Below are 15,000 nucleotides of genomic sequence, written 5' to 3'. Positions count from 1 at the left end.
AAGGTGCCCCTCAGAATTAAAAAATTTATGTGGTTTGTACACAAAGGGGTCATACTAACCAAAGATAACTTACTTAAGCGCAGTTGGAGAGGAAGGACTAACTGTTGTTTTTGTGAGCAAAATGAAACAATAAGACACCTTTTCATAGAAGGTCCTCCTGCAAAATTATTATGGAGAACTATTCAAATAGCTTTTAATATCAGCCCTCCTACATGTATGGGTTCAATATTTACAACGTGGCTTAATGGAGTTGACGTTAAGATATCAAAACTTATCGGAATTGGGATATGTGCTTTGTTTTGGGCTATATGGAATACCAGGAATGATATGATCTTTAATGGCAAGAACTTCAACAATTTTTTGCAGGTTATATACAGAGCAACGTCTTGGATCCGTACGTGGTCGTTACTCAGTCTTGCGGAGTACATGGATCTTATGGATATTGGATGCAACCGATGGGAGATGGCCGCACGGGTTATCTTCAACCGATTTGGATGACGTGCTAATAATAGACTAAATGTATAGGCATCGTAGTCTAATTTTAGATACGCCGGATGTGGCAACTGTTTACTATTTCCTTCTTCCTTTCTTTTGTACTTTGGGCTTTTCGAGCTCTGTGGACCTATGATACTATTTTATTTATCTTTAATAATATGGCTGCATGCATCGATTGATGCACAGGCCGGGGACTCGTTTCCTCCTTATAAAAAAAAAAAGGGGGAATTGTTGCAACATCCTGCTGGTACCCAGATGGAGCTTATGACTTCCATGTAGTAGTACCTGTGTCAGGTGTGTTTTGCTATTTGGTTCATGTGGGGTGACAGAGCCGGGAAGCTTTCATCTTCACAGTGATCTTCACATTGCACGAATGAGGCTGATGGCCCAACTGTCACCGGCTGAATTCAGCAAACATTGTGCTTGTCGCAAAGAAGGCTGGAGCGGACAGCAGAGCATATCTCATTTGAGTTTTTTTTTTTGTTGTTGACTACAAGTAGAATTATTGACTCCAGCGGTAGCAGCAACAACGAGCATACTATCATAATAGCCCAATACTTGGCCAAACGGTTGAAGCTAAGGATCTCAATCTCCGTTGGAAGGTGATGGCGGAATTCTGGGGTGAGACCATCATCTACGTTGTGCGGTCAGACAAAGCCGCGGAGCACATGGAACGGCTTGCGCAAGGAGGGGAATTCCTTACTCATGTCTGGGCTTTCCTCACGCACGCAGGCGTTGTGAAGCGTGACCACATGGTGCCAACCCCAGACCAAACAACAAGCCCAGAAGATCGTGTGCAGTAATGATGTCTGATTTCCTGCATTTATCCTTGTGATTTTTGTTCTGTTTTATTACTCTTCAGCTCAGTTCACATGGTTGCTTTATGACTCTGCTTCTTGTCTGAAATCGTCATGTAAGTGTACCCAATATATGAACTACGTACAATCAGAGAATGCTTGTGTTCCTTTAGGGCTTCGTTGTCCTTTCTTCACGCTGTTTTACTTCTTCTTTTTTGTTACTACTGCTGATCTTGTTAGTCTTTGTTGTTCATTCTTCCACTCTTAAGCTGATAGAATGGATCTTCGCTTTTTTGTGAGGAAAGGAAACAGAGTTTTGTTACTACGGCTACAGTTTTGCCTTTACTCTTTTTCGTGTAAAGAGTATAGTTCTTGGTTTGATTTTTCACCATCTTGGAAGGTCTTGAAGGAAGGTGATATACATGACTTTATTATGTTATGTCAGCGCAGAAGGATATGTTTGGTGATTCTCAAGGTGATAGCAAATTGCTGATTTCCCATGCATCAAAGTTTTCTGTACTATGTTTGATTACCTCATCTAGTCTTCCTTAGATCGTTTCTCAAAACTTATGTGCTACTACAAAACTAGGAACAAGGATACTGAAGTGCCTTGATCATCTACTGAATAATTGTTCACTGCACTTCCTGTCTTCTGTAAAACACTATGCATATCGTGTTCTTATACTCCGACCCGACGGATACTTGTATTTGCGCACTTCTCATTTGAACTACAGATCCAGTTTGATTAATGGAAGGTACTTGTATTAATGAGACAGCTATGTGGCTTCTTATATACTTCAAGTAGTGATATAAACACTCTTAGAGCAACTTTAACGCGTCGACCCGCTCGGTGTCCGGCCTGTTTAACATTTGGGTCGGCAGTGCGTCCAACGTTCGCGATTCATTTTATGTCCGTGCATATATTTAAAAAAGGCCCGCGGCCATAGATCAAGACATCAACCATCCCGTCGCTCAAAGTTCATGCCGACACCATGCCAGCGGCCATGCCAACACCACACAGTTCATGCTGGCGCACTTACTAGTGGCCGACACACATGACAACACATAAAAGGGGTGGTAGTTCGACCCAAAGCCAACACGGCCGTGGTCATGCCAGCACACTTGTCGCCATACAAAAAAGGATGGCTCCCACCGTCATAGATCACTCGTCGTCAAACTTGAGCATGTCAGACTGCATCTTCTCGAACCACGGCATCTTCCTTGACGACACGGTGTTGAGATCCACCTTCATGATCTCCACCCCGTCATCATGCTAGCGAGAGCCACTTCTTTTGCCTTGGTCTTGGCGTTGGCGGCCTCGATCTCTAGCATCTTCTTGGAATTGGTCTTTCCCCGCAGCCGTGGCTTCTCACCCTCCCCAACCTCCTCCACGGCTTCCTTCCCCTCATGCGCTGTGAGGGCTGCATATTGGACCTTGAACTTGTCCTCATCTTTGATGATCCCTCCAATAATGAGAAAGGTTGAAGATCTTGTCTTCGTGTTGGATCTTGAATGCCTCCAAGGCTTGAAATGCCTACAAATGAATTACACGCAAACATCTTAGCAAACGAATAGGAAAGTGTACATGCAAACAAAGAGGGGCGTATGCATGCATATCATGTCCTGCATGCCGATGCCGCTCACGGGATGTGCCTTGATGCTTTCGTAAGTGGCACAAAATTTGTTACACTCTTGTTGGATCACCTTCCATCGCTTCGAAATGGACACCCCCTGCTTGTGCTTTGCATTTGGTACAACGGAAACTTCTTGCGTTTGTGAAACTCACGATGGACACGAACCCAAAAGGTTGATGCCTTTTGTTCGGCGTCGACCTTGGGGTCTTGCCAAATGTTCCTCCAACACTCACAAAGGAGCTTGTCCTCGGCCGTCGTGTATGCCTTCGTCCGTCTGCTCTTGCATTTTGGTTGCACCCCAACGGCTTGGTTGGCGAGCTTGTCCTCGAACAAAGGTCCCCGTTGATGTCCACCTCATCCTCTTCCTCGAGGTCGTAGTCATCCGAAAACACGTGGTCGAGCGCGAAGCCATCCAGGTCCAGGTCGACCTCATCTTGCATGAAGGCGGGACTGCATGCCAGCTTGATCATAAGTCGACGGCGTGAACGGCCTGCCTCGGTCGTCCTGGCTTTGGGTCTCCTCGAGATCGTAGCCAGCCTCCGCATCACCCTCGAAGATGATGATTTGTGTGAAGCGGTTGGCCCTCTTGTCGTCGACGGCCGCCGGCATTCTGTCGAACAGGTTGCGGCGGGAGAGCATGTCGACTAACATCTCCCGTGCGCGTTTCATTGGCCCACCGGATAAAGAGCCACCGGCTACCGGTGTGGTGTTGAGGTCGATGGGCGCGGGCGCAGGCGTGGAAGGCGCCACCACGCTCACCTCCGGCGAGCATTCCCCGGAGAGACGTGAGGCTTGCGGGTAGACGTGGAAGCCGGGAATTGGATGAGTCGCCAACGCGCGGGGCGACTATGGTAGCGCCATCCAAGGAAACGCAGACGAGCATGTGCTCGCCGCTGGCCAGGAATTAACCCTAGGTACAATAGCGTCTCCCTGCCCCGTACGTGTCTTTCTTATATTGATCTTGTGTGTTATGAGCTAAGCTGCTAATGTATTGATCAGGTGCGATTTGCTGTTAGCCAGACTATGTCTTTGCCGTCAACCTCATACATCCCTGATGGTAAGGAAAAATATCTTTACCATCAGCCAAACTATATATTTGCCGCGAGCCTCATACACCCAGAGGCAAAGTAAAGAATCATTACCGTGAGCCTCATGGAGTACATCGTAGACGGCAAAAAAAAAAAAGCATCTTTACTGTCAGCCAGACTATGTCTTTGCTGTCATTCTCGTACACCCCATACGGTAAAAAAAAACATCTTTACTGTTAGAATAAATCCGAGGCACTTCATCGATCTATCGAGGACCAAGCAATCACACAAGCACGACACCGAGATTTGTTAACGAGGTTCACCGATATGGCTACATTCCCGGGGCCTGACTACGGGCGCTCCTCCCCGTGACACCGTCACAATACCGCACCTCGGCCGCCCGGGCGCCGGCACACGTCGCCGGCTCCCCCGCGCACCCGTGCTATTATGTTGGCATAGGTTACATCGTGTGTCTACCCCCGCTATATATGAGAGGTCTAGGATACAAGTGTCCTACCAGGACACGACTTCATATCCTGTCTAAACACAATACTACTCAGAGTCCAACTGTAACCTACCTTGTACAATAATATTCGACACAACTCTAACAAACTCCACCTTGGCGAATATTCTCCACCACCTTGAGTTCATCCATGCGTCAAACTTCCATGTACATTGGACTTGAGATACGTCATGAGCACCACTGCTACTCCCAGACTTCATGTGACTCCACCTGCAACTGTAGTCCCTTCTCGTCTTCTTTGCAGTCAACCCTCGAGCAAAGTTAAGTTCCTTATTACTCTACTTTGTGCTTCCAACTTCCGGAGTATCCATTCAACGTCATCACACACTGATCAATGACCTGTGTGAAAGTGAACAACCCACATATTGAATGCCACATATAAGAATTACATGAACTCAACATCCTTGCTCTTTCTTGACCGTTCGTATGGAACTTGAAGAAATTTCACTGTCGCCTTGTGTCACCCTGAGTCAAATTCGCAGTTGTCTCATCCTTTTTTCGGATAGTCTCTGACATGTCCCACAGCTATAGCACTACGCCTCCTTCCGTATTTGTTATCCGCACTTTACCATGTGCACAAAACACCACAGAATATACGGTCATGTACTCTCTCCGCTTTTAACAATTCAGACTTTAAGTCACTTTCTCATATTCTTCATGGTCAACTCCTATCCATCAACTAGCAGCGATAGACCCAGTCACCAACTTCAATCTGGTACTCATCAACACTGCTTCAGCACCCTTTACACACTTTGTCTGACCACATGTCTGACCACCAGTGCCTTGGTTTGTCGCTGTGTCCCGTGCTTACCGCACACCTCGTCGCTATCACCGTGTCGAGCCTCTGCTGTCCTGGTCAAGTTTTCCAAGGTCGCAAACCCACACCACTCAACCCCCACAGCAGAGAACCATCGATCATCACCGACCGATGCCGAGTATCACGTCTCCATCAGACCACTAGTACCCAGTCCGATCCACGTGTCTCTCGCTATCCGCTGAAATAGGCTTCGACTCTCCATGCATTTACGCCATAGCCCCTCCATCAGCACAGAGTGAAATCTTCCTCTAGACTCCAGCTCCACCTTCAACATGACTCCATGTAGTTGGCCCTGCTACCCCGCGCCCTGTCGACTTCAAGCTCTCATGTGTGCACTGCCTTGAATCAACCACACGCCATAGTCTTGTCAAAGCCACACAAGCCCTCGGGCATGCATCACGTGTTTCCACGCCCCAGAAGTCAGCCACCATCAGCATCATGCTCCTATGTCGTCGTCGCTGAAATCACCGCCATCTTCTACTTTGACCGACATCCACGTCGATCCATCAGACTGTCCAGCCCGACCTAGCTGAAATTAACCGACTGCAACCATGCTTCACCCTGCGTCGTTTCCTCCGCACATCTCCATGCGTTGCTTGACTCCCTGTGTTTACATGATCCTGCCACGACGTGTTCCAAACTCCTCCTAGCCTTATACACACGTCATCACCCATGCCACGCACCACAGACACTCATGCTACCATCCTCGTACAGAAGCATGTACAAAAGAAATAAAAGCCAAAGTCCAGCATAGCTTTCCCGTGTGCACCTTAGCGTGAAAATCCATGAAAAATCCTGCAAATCTCCACCACCACCTGCTCATCTAGGCCTTAGGTCAATTAGCTTTTCCTATCTTTCCTCCGATGGCTAGCTTCAGCATGTTACGTAGCCTTTTTTAATCCAACAAATCTCGTATACACGCGTCCTGGTCTCCTGCCTCAGATTGTCTCAGCCTCCGATCACATGTCACGGCTGTCACACGCAGCCTTCTCCTGCTTCGCCTGGACGAAACGATGCACCAGGCCCTTGTCCACCAGTGGCCCTCGTCAATAGAGGCAAACAAACCCACAGGGCCTCACGCCTCACCTTCGCCACTTGGACCAGACCTTGCTCGAGCCGCGCGGACGACTACAGCGCCCGACCTACCGCTCCAGCGCTGCCCGATCGATTGGATCGATCTCTGCTGCCGCTGCCTTTTATTTTCGATTTTGTTCACAGCTCATTCCTAGCTAAGACATAACGGCGGGTAGGCAAACAACTTGATTCAGGTCAATACAATACTCTTCTTCGAACTTGCAAGCTTGGGACACAAGCGTAAACTGAAAAAGAAGTAAGACCAGGTACACTGCTAAACATAAGTATAAAGAGGTGGAAGGCTGGCTGTGCTTGTGCTCACCTACAGGTCTGTCCCAGCATACAGTATCGAAAAAGACTGTCTCTTATTTTTGATTTGTCTGAATCAGCGTATATTAACTAATACTACTTTATCCAGTCAATAATGAATTGAAAGGTCGTCTTTAATTAAAAAGTGCATAAGCAAGCAAGGAACGGAAGGCATGCTAACTACACTACTAGAGTCAATAAAAAAAACTAAACTACAAACCAAACTACTTGAGTAAGAATCTATTCTTTTTGCTTATTCGTAAGCGCATGAAGAAACTTATTTCACTCTAGCAATGAGCATAAATAGTTGACAACATAGTTGAAAAAATTCTTTCTTTCCTCTTCCTACTACATACACGGCTATAATCGTTATATATTCGATTCTTTTTTTTAGAAAAATCTTTATGCATCTCTTTTCTTTCCATTGTGAGTAAAAGGGAACAGCAGTGGCTCAAGTATGTTCATTGGTATCATACTGTGGCAGTAGATCCTGGTGTCTTTCTCTCAGCTTTCAGAAGCACCTTTCGTCTCTCGTAGCTGTAAGGAAGGCAAGGAGAAGATCCGCATATTGTCCTTATGGGTCCTCTTTATGATGAGGTTGCTAATAAGGGTGGGTAAAGTAGTCCCAATGCTTTTTCCCTCGGTAAGGAACACTTATGGCATCTAAGGTACGCAATTTCTTGTGTTCGCGTTTAGCTCCTTGAACAACTTTGTATCATTCGATACCACTAAGCAGCGGTTAATCGGACATTCCAGAGAGTGAGAGGTCCTTCGGGAAAGAAGAAGCCTAGCCTAACATTGAAATCAAAGTGCCGTAGAGCTCGGTAAGCCGGTGGGCTAAGACAGGCTACGTAAGGCTAAGTAGAGCTTTCCCCCTTCCTACGTGAAAGTTGAAACGCTGTCTATGGTCTGGATATAACATCCCCTTTATCAATTCCTTTCTGGTCAAGATAAATAGGTAAAGCCAGCTTTGAAGGTCAATTCAAAAGGGAAGTAAGAAGTTGCAGGAAGGTTTGAAGAGATGACTGACGTAAAAAGCCTTTGAGCCTCTTTTTGAAAGCTTCTTCCATCAAGTTACTGAAAGTCCCCGGGCTAGACTCGTTTTTCTTCTTCTCCATACTCAAGAACGCGAAATCAAAAGATAGTTAGCCTTTTCAGCCGAGCCTTTAGTAGCAAACTCTGTCTATATTTTAAGCCTGCAGTCTATCTTTCCTTTCTGGAGTTGTCCCGGAGAAGAAAGCTTCCCTCGAAGTGATGAAGTTCACCCCGCTCTCGAATCTCAATTCGTAGTTGGCCTGAAGCTTAGCCTCAATAAGAATGTGTTAAAGGTACGTAGTCACTATAGCGAAACTATTGGCCTGGAATGAAGAGTTTGAGGTTGGCGGCGCGGCTCTTGATCCACTATACTATTCTCGTAGTAGAAAGATGAGTTATATATCTTGACTGCTAGTTCGATGTAATGATCTGTCTATCTCTGCCGCGCCTCCTCTCGAGAGGAAAGAAACTACATCTTTTGTTCTCAACGACCTTCATAACCTGAAAGTGGGCCGGACAGTTCTTTGAGATCGGTACTTCTTCGAAAGTGGTAAATCCTGGCACTTCTTACTCCTATTTCCTCTCACGTGTCAACAAGCAAGTAGGGCGCTTGACCTTAACGTGGTAGGACTCTGTTGCATTTAGAGAGAGGGTGGGAAGAAAGCTTGCTATTGAGGCTATTGCTTGTGTTGAAGAAGACCCTTTTGATTCAAAGAGGCGGCGGTGAAAAACCATTCTTTGACTTTGGAGTTCCAAATAGAAAAACAGTTCTCATTTCTTCTTGTAGTCGATTGGTCGTCCGTTCATCTGGGACAGAAAGGGGAGAGGAGAGCCCGGACGAGGAAAACAAGCACCCCTTTTAGGATTCTAGGAAACAAGCAATACTTTCCCATCTTGAACTGAACTGAACAGAGCACAAAGACTAGAATCAGAACTGGAATTCCCTTCTCTGAATTCAAAAGCCCACCCGGACTTGGTTTGAGAAGTAGCTTGTTCAATTTGTCCTCAGCAGAAGCGAAACCTGTTGCCAAGAGATCGAAATTCCAATCAGAAAATAAGTACTTTGAATCAAGAAATGACATTGCGTAGAAGTGAAGTGAACTAGAGAATTCCAGTCAGAAAAGCAATCGGATACTGAAATCTCTTCTCTGAAAGCTAAAGCTTTACAGATTATAGGAAAGCAAGCACCACGAAGGGCAGTACCCAAACTATAGGTTATCTTGTGTCTGGGCAAGCAAGGTCAAGTAGTGGCATCCTATTACCCTAAATGGAAAGCAAAGTAGGTTATTCAGCCATCCCTCGCGAACAATCAGAAGTCCCAGTTTCCTTAACTAATCTCGCCAATTTATCACTTGACCGACCCAGAGACTAATCTATCGTTGGCCCAGGCAAAGAGTGAGAAAAAGCAGCAAAAGGAGTAGCTTGCAGTGAGGAATGAAAGCTGGTGTTTTACCACCATTCAGCAAGAGAAACCCACCGGAACCTTTTCATAGGACCATAGAAAACATGCTGCTTCCTGTATAGAGATGACTGCTTCTTTAATGAAGTTGATCGTCTATCTCAAGTGGTGGTGATCGACTCCACGAATAGCCTGAACCTGAGAAATGTAGATCTGCAAACGGGAACTTCCTGTTGTCTCGAATCAGGTCTGCTATTTCTATTCATAACTCTCTGGCTGGAATCGACCAAAATGTCAAGCTAAGAGTAACCATAGTCTCAGCAAATAGATAGTCTCCTTCCTTTGTTACCGGTCTTCTTATAATGCCGGGCCACGCCCAGAAGTTTCCCTAAGTGACATGGCTAATAGGAATATTACAGATTTCCTCAGCGTCAATTTTTTATTCCCGTCCATATCTGTTACGGTTTGTTTCCTAGAGCAGCACTTAGGAGCAGTTGGAAAATAAACCACTTTCAACACCCGGGCGCTAAGAGACATAGGATCTTGTAGAATCCGCCAGGCTTGCCTAGCCAATTCTCAATTTCAATGTCTCTAAATCCTAAGCCTCCCATATACTTCGGCATCGTCATCAAGTCCGACGAGACCCATGCCGTCTTCCTTCCTTTCTCCATTCTTGCTGCTAAACCAGAACGCTCTAATCAGCGACGTTATGTGCTGATACAAACAAGCCCCTCGGTAATTTGAAGCATGACATAGAATATGTAGATACGGCTTGGACAAGAGACACTTTATCAATACACTTCCTTTCCCCCCACCGACAAAGTCTTCTCGATCCAACCTTGAACACGTTTCCACCGACTTGGCCAGGTTAAGAAAAGAGAACAATTCGAGATCATCTTCCACTTGTCCTTTTACCACCGCGGTTACTCTTAGCCCATAAACCCAGACAAAGCCATAGACCATTTAGTAGCGCATCGCGAAGGTGGCCCAGTCGCGCATCCTTACCTTTTTTCATATTTGTAACGAAAGTGGCGTTGACAGGCGGATTGGGTCCGACGGGCTGCCCTACTCAACTATCTGGACCAACTGTGTGACGAAATCCGCTAGGTAGAAATCGGGGGATCGCTCGGCGTCAGCAAAGGAACAGCAAAAATAGCGGCTACCGGCAGATACATGACGGAACATATATGGTTTCCTGTGACGAATAGCTCTAAAACCGTGGATCTATGCCAAGAAGCTTATTCTCTGTCCGATAGCAGTAAGCGCCGATTGCCCGCCGGATGAGTATGATACCTTCGGGCAGGATCCTCCTGAAATTTGAATTGGCACTTTCCAGAATTGCTTATATGATGCTTCCACCTCGGTAGACTAGCGAAAGCCATCGCTCTTTCTTGATCGAGAAGAGAAATGAGGGGAAAAGAGGAGAAAGAGGTACAAAGCCCAAGCTCGGCTAAAAGGTCAGTCAGGGAGTGAGTTATAGGCCGACTTGTGGGGAAATCTCTCGTTAACCCACTCCATCCAAAACCTGTAGATTCGCACGAAGTTCCGGAAGACTTAAATGAATAGCCATCGCTGTTAAGAACAACCGATGCCTTATGTGTATTGGATCCGCTCTTCTGTTAGCATGAACACATGAATGAGATTCTATTCCTCTTCCTTATTCTTCCTAAATAGAACCCCCCAACCTAGGTGCGGAAGTAAAATAAATCCTTGTTTGTACATCGCTGAACTTACATACCCGGGCCCGGCTCAACATTCTTTTAAAACAATCGAATAACGGCTTTTCCATGACTTGGCCATTCAATCTTGTGAACTAATCGAGACCGAAATTGGATAAAGAGATACAAAAGGAGAGGAATACCCAATCGATGAAAGAACATGAAACCCTTCTGTTTCTATAGAGGTACGGGAAACGGTTGGGGGCAATAAAGTAGGTGAAGTGGTTGGATTTTGCGAGCTGTTCCAACCACTGCTGGATGTGATTCCAAGAGCCGAACGAGAATGAATACCACACAGAAGAGTCAAGACCGGGCTCCCTAATAGAATGTTTAACCGATCCATTCCGGATCGATCGAATTGGTACGGAAGTTGTAACATGGGAAAAGCACAGAAAACACGACTTATTTGAATAACCCGGTGACCTACCAATTGTAGAAGTAGGATTTTTGGCAAGCAATAAGCACTTAAATAATACAATTCGAGTGTACCAGATTCTTTATCATTTCGAGGAAAAGGTTCGGGAGGAAAGGGAAACAACAGAGGGATCCGAATCGAACCTAAATGGGAATGACATGAAAAATCTTTTTCAAAACCTATCATTAAGGGCGTGACGACGATATACGAGAGGAACAAAAAAAAACTCGTGATTGGTGTGGAGGGGAAGATCTGCTTATGAAATTGTTCAAGAAAGAGTCGTCTCATTTCCTTACTTCTTCGTTCTTTCGAATTCATTCACTTCGACGGCTGGCGCTACGCTAGCTTTGCATGATTAGCTCCGACAGAACAGGTACTGCATTTCCTTAGTTGGATCCGCTCTTTCTCTCTCGTGCAGTTGTTGCTTCCGGCTATTTATTCAGTCGTCAATCAGCATTGATCCGGGTAGTTAGTCAGTCTCTCTCTTTTTGCCCGTCCTTCTCTATCTATGAAATTCCTAATTCAGGGAGTTCGCTTTCCAATATCTAAATGTTCATGCAAAGCAACAAACGAAATGCAAGAACTGTCACGCAGAAGTCACACAGTATGCTGATCGTTCTGAAATGATAAAAAGTATGGGATTTCATAAGAGATTCATACATAGAGATCTAAACTCATGGAAGGGCCCGGCCAGCAAACGAGATCTCTTACATCCAAAGGACCATGCCAATCGAAGATGAACCATTCACCGAGCCGAGTATGTGCAAGACAAGACACGGCTAGATAAGTCAAATAGAAGATATTGCTTTTACACGAGCAACTCTTTTCTTCATGTGGGTACAGCCCACTTTTCCTTTGATGAAATGCGAACACAAACTTCAGGCATCCAAGAAAGAAGTAAAGATCGAAATCGAAGCATTGTCATTGGGTTGAAGATCAATTCATATCGACAAGACTTTCCATTCATCTTTTTGTTGATATTTGGATTCCGTTTTCAAATAAAGTCATCTTGTAGTTAGAAATCACCTTTAGAATCATCAGCCTCTGTCCCTACACTGACTCGCTTATCCGGGATCGATCCTCACTACGGTCCTTTATTTCGAAACGAGGATAGGTCTCTCGCGGAACGAGGTGTAGATTGAGAAGAAAGATGAGCGTATGGTCCATACTCACTCGGGTTCAAACTTATTTTGCAGGGAGAAATGGGTACATGCCTGTAGATCTTCTTCTCACAGCGAGCACTTGATTACGGAGCCTGATTCTATATATTATTTATGGATTATTATAGAATCTATCTTTTTCTTCAAATCATAGTGGGAATCCTATTACCGATACCTAAACGTTTTCTTTGTCGAAACAGAAAGGAGGGAAATTGGATAACCGACGACACGAGTTTCCCGTTCAACGTTCCGCTTCGCTCCACTGTTAGATAGGCAATTCAATAGTTACCGACGAAAGGAGTTCCCCTTCTCTTGGCCAATTGACGTTCTGCTTCAATAAGTCATGACCTTCACTCTCCTCAAGTGAGGAGGGCATATTGTTTGACCAACGAAAGCCTCACTAGTTCCTTCTTCCCGTTCACTATTCCCGTAGCCTGATACGAGTTATTTAGCTCGTGTCTCCTTGTTCTTGGGAAGAACCGAAGGTTCATTCGCGGCACTCGTAGACATAGTTGTATTTCAGACCCTCTTCTTTCCCTAAAAAGCTAATAAATCAAAACAAGAGAAAAGCAGAAGCGAAAGCTCGAGTCGAAGAGTGGAGGTCGCTCGGTAACTCGAGTCGATCAGTCCCATTCATTCTTGCCCGAAACAAGTGGGCTATTCATTCCGGTGCCACCTTTGTTCAATCGAGTCCATGTTCTCTATTTCCCAAAACCCATTCGTTCACCGACCCGTGGACCAGAGGTTTAAAGCTTGGAATTGAGCTTTCTAGCTTTCTTTAGTACAATCTTTTTGCGAGAGCAACCCCGGGTTCGTTCCTAAGACTACACTCACAGCTTTCTCTGTTCATGTTCCGGCATAGGAGATCTAGTGGTAGGATAGGGGACAGAGCTTTAGGGCTGCAGTAAACCTCATATGCGCGTGGCTCATCATAAGACCTTAGCCTGATGTCCTACCCAAAGACTTCAAAGGTAGTCACAGGACAACCTTTCCGAGTTCTAACTTCCAAACCTATAACTTGGTTTGCTTGCCTGCTTCCTATCTGACCTATCAATCAAAGAAATGTTCTAGTTCCGCGATACGAGCTTGACTGTCGCTCTGAGACAGTAGATTTCTTGGTTTGGGGTCCCTTTATCAAAGGCTCCCTTCCCTACTGATCATACAACAAATGAAGGTGGTTAGAAAGATGGCACATCGATCTTCTGTACACCCTGTTCGTGCTGCGGAACGCAGAAAATCCGCCTTCCTTGGAAAAAAAAAATCCTGACTCCGAAGTATCAAAGGAGACTTGGGTGGCGCCTTCTGAAGAGCCCTTCATTCTGCGACTCAGATAGGCTAGGATTCGTGTCTCAGCCGGAAGGGGTCGTAGGACTGACTCAGACAAAGCGTTAGAAGTACGATCTCCGAATCTATAAGCTTTGGCCTGCCTTCTTCCCTTATCTAATCTATTAGGTAATAAGAAAGTGGTGTTAATTGTCACGCTAAGGAGCTGACCAGTGACATTTCTGTCTCAATTGAAGTCAACCTTACTATACTCGCTTGTAGGAGATCATCGCTCAGAAGGGCGTTCTTTCGCTAGAAAAACAAGAGTTTGAAGATCACCCAACCCACGAAAAGGTCAGAACTCTCGATCTAGCCCCACTTTCTATAGCAATTTATCGACATGTTGTTTCGAATGTCCTTGAAAAGGCCTACACACATACCCTGCCACTCGATGTGTAGTGGGTTTGTTCAGTAGAGATGGGTAGAGCGCACAAGTATTGGAAGGAAAGTTTCACCCTTCTTAAAAGAGAAAAAGTCTGTATTGAACTATGATTTGAATTCCTTTCTTATTAGTTTCCAAGTGCAAAATGTTCATTGCCTTGATCAGAGCCTTTAAGCCTTTTAGAAGCGAGCATTTCCGCAGCTTCTATTTTTCCTAAAGCTAATGAACCGAATGGAAGAGAAAAACTTGGAATAAATAATAAAGAAGGAACCAACAAGAAAATAAAGAATTGTTCCAACCTCGGCTCGGGGTCTGTCTGGAAATGGAAAATAGTTCTCTCTCTCATCTGGTCTCGCCACAGTGACAAGAAAAACAAGTGAATAATTGGAATAGAACGCAATCGTCAACCAAAATCGGGTAGGATGTATTATAAAAGAAAGCCTTGCCTCACTCGCAAGTGAGGACCTCACCCCTCCTTCCTCATTTATTGAGAATGGAAAAAGACAATGTTCATTGCTTCCTCAAAACAAGAGTTCCATGGGCGGTTTTTAATAAACCTCTTTAAGCAAGGCAAGGCGATTCATGAAGGATTCCTCTCCTCTTCTAGTTGGTCTATTAGACTATTATTACTATAAGGTCCCCTAAAACAGGCATACCCGTAAAGGAAAGGCAAGGGAAAATGGACGGAGATTGGTCAGTGGTCTCCTCTCCAGGTCGAGTATTTCTGTTGTTTTCTTTGATTTGGGTTAAGAACAGTAGTCGTACATTCCACTTTGTTAAGTTCTTTTTTTTTGATTCGACATAACAAGAACAGAATCACGCTCTGTAGGATTTGAACCTACGACATTGGGTTTTGGAGACACACGTTCTACCGAACTGAACTAAGAGCGC

At 45.2% G+C, this 15,000-nt stretch overlaps 1 non-coding gene across 1 annotated transcript; it reads right to left on the bottom strand.

Moving 5' to 3' along the window:
- Window positions 1–14,926: 14,926 nt before the first annotated feature.
- Window positions 14,927–15,000, bottom strand: TRNAW-CCA. Its single transcript has one exon. It is a non-coding gene; the product is annotated as a tRNA-Trp (tRNA).

This window comes from Hordeum vulgare, chromosome 2H, assembly GCF_904849725.1.
Source record: "Hordeum vulgare subsp. vulgare chromosome 2H, MorexV3_pseudomolecules_assembly, whole genome shotgun sequence".
In the NCBI taxonomy this organism is placed as follows: Eukaryota; Viridiplantae; Streptophyta; class Magnoliopsida; order Poales; family Poaceae; genus Hordeum; species Hordeum vulgare.
This window is presented reverse-complemented; position numbering and strand designations above follow the sequence as displayed.